Source organism: Alexandromys fortis, unplaced genomic scaffold, assembly GCF_014885135.2.
Source record: "Alexandromys fortis isolate MF-2015 unplaced genomic scaffold, M_Fortis_MF-2015_v1.1 scaffold_181, whole genome shotgun sequence".
Lineage (NCBI taxonomy): Eukaryota > Metazoa > Chordata > Mammalia > Rodentia > Cricetidae > Alexandromys > Alexandromys fortis.
The window spans coordinates 2500165-2506164 of record NW_026068069.1 but is presented as its reverse complement, the minus strand read 5'-3'; the positions used below and the strand labels follow the sequence as shown (position 1 = coordinate 2506164).

General features: G+C 49.1%; 1 protein-coding gene across 5 annotated transcripts in view; it reads left to right on the top strand.

The window, feature by feature from the left end:
• The first annotated feature begins 649 nt into the window (after window positions 1–649).
• Prrc1 (proline rich coiled-coil 1) overlaps window positions 650–6000 on the top strand; it is a 30596-nt gene continuing 25245 nt past the window's right edge. For 2 of the 5 annotated variants that reach the window (XM_050120893.1, XM_050120891.1), the window contains exon 1: window positions 650–795. The gene's annotated coding sequence lies outside the window, so the exon portion shown is untranslated. Of the gene's footprint in view, window positions 864–922; window positions 1294–6000 lie in introns of those variants that run through there. The other 3 variants (XM_050120895.1, XM_050120894.1, XM_050120896.1) reach the window with 2 other exon arrangements.

The following is a 6000-nucleotide window of genomic DNA, read 5'->3' as shown; positions in this document are numbered from 1 at the left end:
GCATCGACGTCATACATATGACTCAGTCCCTGAACGGAAATTTCCAACTAAAACGAAAGCGGTAATTCTTCGTATATTGACCGCTAGGCAGCTTTCACTCATCTTGTTTCATTTGACTTTGTTACCAACCTGAATGAGGGCTGGAAAATATTATTCCCATTTTATAGATGGAAAGAAGAATAGTAGTTCTTACAAGGGGATGCTGCAGAGCAAAGGGTTTTTAGATCCAAATTAGGATGTCTGACTGTAAAATTCTTTCTTTTTCTTTTCTTTTCCTTTCCTTTTCTTCTTTTTTCCTTTCTTCCTTTTACACTTTTTCATTCATTGGTTTCTTTAACAAACGTCGTGGGAACTGTTTCAGGTGCCTATAAAATAAGGAAGTGGCTCCCGGATCTAGGTTTTTAAAAAAAATAAATAAAATAATATGCATTACTTAGGAAGAAAATCGGCAAGTAACTTGCCACCCTACTGGTGCCCAGTACCTCTCTCGGGAGGGCAACCTCTGCGACGTGGAAAGCTTTGATCCCTGCCTTGCCGGGAGGTGGGGCCGAAGGACGGGCGTGCACCCGGGCCGGTTCTGGGTGGGTGTGCGGCGGCGCGGCGGAGGCCGGCCGAGGGGCGTGGCGGGGCGTGGCGGCGACGTGGCAGCGGGGCGGTGCGGAGGCCATCTTGGCGCCGGACGCGCGCTGCCCTGGTCGTCCTCGTCCTCTCTGAGCCGGATCTCCGCGCCGGACACCCGGATCCCGACCCCGATCCGCGTGTGCAGCTTCCGCAAAGGCGCTCGCTCGGAGCCAGGTGAGCGCGGGCCTGGCGGTGACCCGCGCGGAGCGGAGCGGCGGCGACGGACCGCGGGCGAGTCCCAGGTGGGCGGGCCGGCCGGCGGCGGAGTGTGGGGGGCTCCGGGCGGCGGGGACAGGCGGCGGGCGAGCCGGGTCCTTCCCGCCGTGTCGCTCCGGCCCCTGATCCCGGCTCCCGGGCCTGCACCTTCGCCCTCGTGCACGGGTGGCCAGGCCCGCGGACCTTCGCCCGGCCAGCCCGGCCTGCAGACGTGGCACAGGCTGCCCACTGCCCAGGCCACTCGTCCCGGTGGGATGCAGCGTCTGCTCCTGGGATCCCCGCGAGTGTCCAGCGCCGTCCTGCAGGGCCCGTCACCCCGGACCCGCTTCGGCCAGCTTTGCAGGATTGCTTACTTCCTAAATGGCAGGATCTCACGTCCAAGAGTTCCTGTCACAGTAGTTTATTTGGGAGGCAGCTTTGACGCGATCCTGACACTTTTTGGCACTCCAGTGCTGTGTGAGTACTGCTTGAATCAGTGAGTGTTTAGGGAAGTTTATTTTTGGCCTCCACACAGAGTGACAGACTGCTGACCTCCGGCTGGTGGTATTCGAGGCAAACCGAGGGCATCAATAAGATCAATAGGAATAGCTTCGAATGCTCTGAATCTATCAAAAGTCCACACTCTCTTATCTCCTAGCAGTAATCGTCTATTTTCTAAAAGCAGACCTGAGTAGGTGCAAGCAGATTCGAAGAGCAGTTTGAGCAGAGCCTGAGGACGAATCTTCCAAGCTCTTTCCATCTCTTTTCCCGTAACGTTGATGCATTTGGACTACTTTTTGTTCCTCAAAAGCTCAGTCGACTTTTGATGTTTCTGTGTTGTTTATCCTAGCAGGCTTCTTTTTTTTTCTTTATTTAAGAGGGTATGCTCATGTTTGCGAAGTTTATTTTAGCATCGCATTCAAGTCATTCCTCTAACAGGAAAGCTTTTAAGGGCCGAAAGAAATTGATCGTGTATCTCAGGTGAACTCTTTTGCCCATGCAATTGCTGAGAGATCGGGGTCATCTTTAAATAGGACCTGGCTGTGGCAGGGGGTAGATAGCTCCTACCACAAGAATATGAGTGACAAATTAAGGGATGAAGGAACGGTGGTAGCAAGTGATGCAGTTGGTGGAGGAGCCTTTCTCTCAGGTTATCTGACTTTGTCCAGGTAGGGAATATGGCTAGAGTTAGCCTCTTGGCTGCCTTGTTCTTCCTCTCTTCTCAGCCAGACTTTGGTGGGCAGGTTCTCGTTTGTTCCCACTCCTCCTCAGTTTGATCCTAGCCGTCCCCTAGTCTCCCACCTTTGGGGAAAGCTCTGAGAACATCCGTAGTTTAAGCAAACCCAGGGAATCGTCCACAGCATCCCTCCTGGCTTCTCTGCAGTACGTAGTGCTGTCGTCCTTTCCTGCTTCGAAATGCTGGCCTCTGGGTGCCACGGTGTCCTCCTTTCTCTCTGTCATTCTGCTGGGTTTTATTTTCTGCACGTGGGCCACATGGCTGGAAGAAGGTTTGGTGGTAAGTAGTCGTCGTCCCTTTATCTTGGTATGCCCTTCTTGGCAGAGATAGTGCGGAGCGCGGCCTCAGAAACTGCTGGTACATCGGTGACACTTGCGGTTTGTGGTTTGTGAACTCCAGACCTAGTTGGTGTCTCTACTCAGGTGTTTCAAGGAACTTGACCCTGCTGAGTTAGAGGGGAAGGAAGCCCTTTATGACCCCACCCCAAGACATGTAAATGTCCTTAGCCTCCTGCAGAGCTTTCTGTCCTACCTGTTGACACCGCCATTCATCTGACTGACTGTGTAAACCCATGCCTCTCCACGCTTCCTTTATGGGCACTCACAGAGTCTTACCCCCTAAGTGTTTCTCAAGTCTGGCTCCTTTCTTATCATCACCTTAGTTTAGGCTACAGAGTCTCAGCCTGGCACTATGGATGTCTGGGGACATACGATTCTTGTGGGTTGTGAGATGTGCATTATGGGAATTTGAGCCACCACTTAATATGAGCAGTACCCTGTGACAACCAGAAGTTGTCATGGGAACCCTAGGGAATATGAGGTTATGATTATCTGTAGTGTAGGATATTGACAGACTTATTTGAACTTTTCTGTACCCCTGAGTGCTCTCTCTGCCCAGTGGTCCAGTATACATATTTCAGCCAAAGGAATCCTTTTTTTAAATTTTTTTTTTTAATCTTCCCTCCCCCATGGTATTGGAGGTTGAATTCAGGGCACTTGCATTTGCTAGGCAAGCATTTCACCACTGAGCTGTGACCCCGGCCCAAAGGACTGTTCAGGACACAAATAGGGATTGTCAGTGACTGGGATCAGCCTGAGTCTTCCAGTGGGTGGTGGATGGGCTGACGTCTGTGAGGTGGAAATGCCATTCATCAAGAATGGAAGTGGAGGCCGGGCGGTGGTGGCGCACGTCTTTAATCCCAGCACTTGGGAGGCAGAGGCAGGAGGATCTCAGTGAGTTCGAGACCAGCCTGATCTACAAGAGCTAGTTCCAGGACAGGCTCCAAAACCACAGAGAAATCCTGTCTCGAAAAACCAAANAAAAAAAAAAAAAAAAAAAAAAAAAAAAAAAGAATGGAAGTGGAACAGCTTCAGCGAATCTCAGGCACTTTTCTGTGTGCAGAGTGTAAAAAAGGCAAACATTAGGAGTTGCGTGGGGTATAATTTTGTTATTTTCCTTTATGAAGGGAGGAAAATGAGAGAACAAGGGAGTGTTTTGTTGCTGGCTCTATGTTTGGAGGAAGGATGTGACGTTTGCAGTGATGATGTGGTTCTGTGTCCTAACTGTGGCGATGGTGGGTGTCTGCACATGATTCAGCTTCACAGAACTGTGCACACTTAGTACACACACAGGTAACTAACAATAGCTGGAGTCCAGGGAAGATGTGCAGAGTGGTTCCTGTGGATTTCTGCACGCGGCTGTGACTGCGAATGCATAGAATACTCTACTATGTTTTTGTCTTTTGGATTTAAAAACTCAGAAGAGTTGGAATAAAAAGACAGATACTTCCTCCAGCTCGAGCGCCTTTCTGTTCATCGAAGGGCCAGCTCCTTACCTCTGTCTTGAAGGCCAGGCGTCTGGGCCCCTGGCTGCCCCTCAGTCTTGTTCTGCCATCTGGGTTTTTGTGACTGTCTTACTCCCTTTTGCCGCACGTAGCGTTTATACCTGCAGTGTGCTCACTCTTCTTCTGGAAGCTTCCCCTTTCCTTGTTTAAGTTCTTTCTTTTCTTGGCTTATGGAAGTTTGGTTTATCCTTCAGAACTGAGCTCATCTCTGAGTTGGGATCCTTCTCCAGACTTGCACTTGGAACCTTTTTTTCTGCCCAGAACGACAGTGTTCTTGGCTTCAGAGAATCCAGCCTTGGATATAGAATCCAGCCTCGGGGTGTATTGCTGTTGCTGTATTGAATTCATCGTAGGATATTGGTGCTTTTATTTGGTTGTGGCTTGTACGAGTCTCTTAAGTTGACCAGATTTTGCTTAACACTATATTCCCAGAGGCTTGCTTCAGCGCTTGGCAAACAACAGACTTTTGCTGAACATTTGTAAAATGAGGAAAAATATCAAGAGCTGATTTGGCGTTGGTTGTGTACTGTCTGAGTTTCTTTTCCTGTAGTATAAAACACTCTAACAGACAGTAAAAGCCACTTCAGAGAGAAGAGGGCTCATCTGCTTCATAGTTCAAGGGCATAGCCCACCATGGTGAAGACTTCCAGGCAGGAGCTCGAAGGTCACATGACATCAGGATGCCGGGGAGATTGATGAATGAATGCTTACAGCTGCTTGGTAGCCCTGGTCACACCGGTTGGGAAAGTTTCTGTTTTGGTTAAGTGATGGCATTCTCCTCCAACTACAGTGACCAGCATTTTAGACTTGTTTCCTGCTGTGCTCCCTCCCCCCCCTCCCCCGCTTCAGGCCCTTGACAGTGGCTGGTCAGAGAGATAGTGAGGATCAGCCTTAGTCCAGTCTCTCACTCACCAGTCTTGGACCATCCCTGGCAAAGGTTGCTTTTGATCCCTACTCTAAGTGAACAGTGAGCCGTCTGTTTTCCTAATCCAGAGACCTCCCTTCCATGGATTTTCTCAAATTAAATCTGTTCTGTCCTAGCAATTCCAACAGGGACCTTATCCATTGACTTCTCACTGGCCAATGGCTGATTTAGCCTTGGGTGAGTTGTGTAGAATTTTCCCATTGGAAACTCCTTCTTTCTGATCCTCAGCCAGATGGACCCTCAGAAATTCCAGCTCAGTGGAGTTTTCCCTCAGATCATATTGTTGGTTCCTCTCCAGAGGATCTGAAGAGATGCCCCAGTCCTTTTGAAGGTGCTCCATTATTAAGTAGGACCCCTCAAGGAAAGGGGTGGTCCTCCTTTTGAAGCATGCTTATTGTTTGGAAAGATCTCTTGATTCATCTCTCCTTATGACCATGGGCCAACACTGTTCTAAACTGCCTAGAACACTGGTTCTCAACCTGGGGGCCAAACAACCCTCCCTCCTGCAAAGGTCTCTTAAGACCATTGGGTGTATGAGATATTTACACTACTATTCCCAACAGTAGCAAACTTACAGTTACATAGCAACAAAATTTTATGGTTGGGGGTCACCACAGCAAGAGGAACTGTATTAAAGGATTGCAGCATTAGGAAGGTTGAAAACTACTGGCCTAGAAGGTCTACTGTCTCCTAAAAATATGTCTGCCTTTTGTTTAGAAAGATGACTCAGTGGTTAAGAGTACTCACTGCTCTTCCAGAAGATCTAGGTTCGATTCCCAATACCCCTATGGTGGCTAACAACTGACTGTAATTCTAGTTCCAGGGGATCTGATACCCTCTTTCTGGCTTATGTGGGTACCAGCCACCCACATAGTACACAGATATGCAGGCAAACCATTTATAAACATAAAATTAAAGCACAGTGATCTGCCCTGGGACTAAACACTTCTGCTAAACCTACACGTCTCATCATTTTCTGCAGCATGGCCTGGCTGCACTGCCCTTTGACAGTGTTGCTCCTGGACAGAGTACAACACATTGCCCTACCAGATTCAGAGAGACTTAAGCCGATGGATTATAGTCCAAAGTTTCCTACATTCCAGCGCTTTATCTTCTCGGCCTCTGCCCTGCTCCCTGCTTATTCCACTCTGCCTCTCAGGTTCTCCTGCATAGACATCA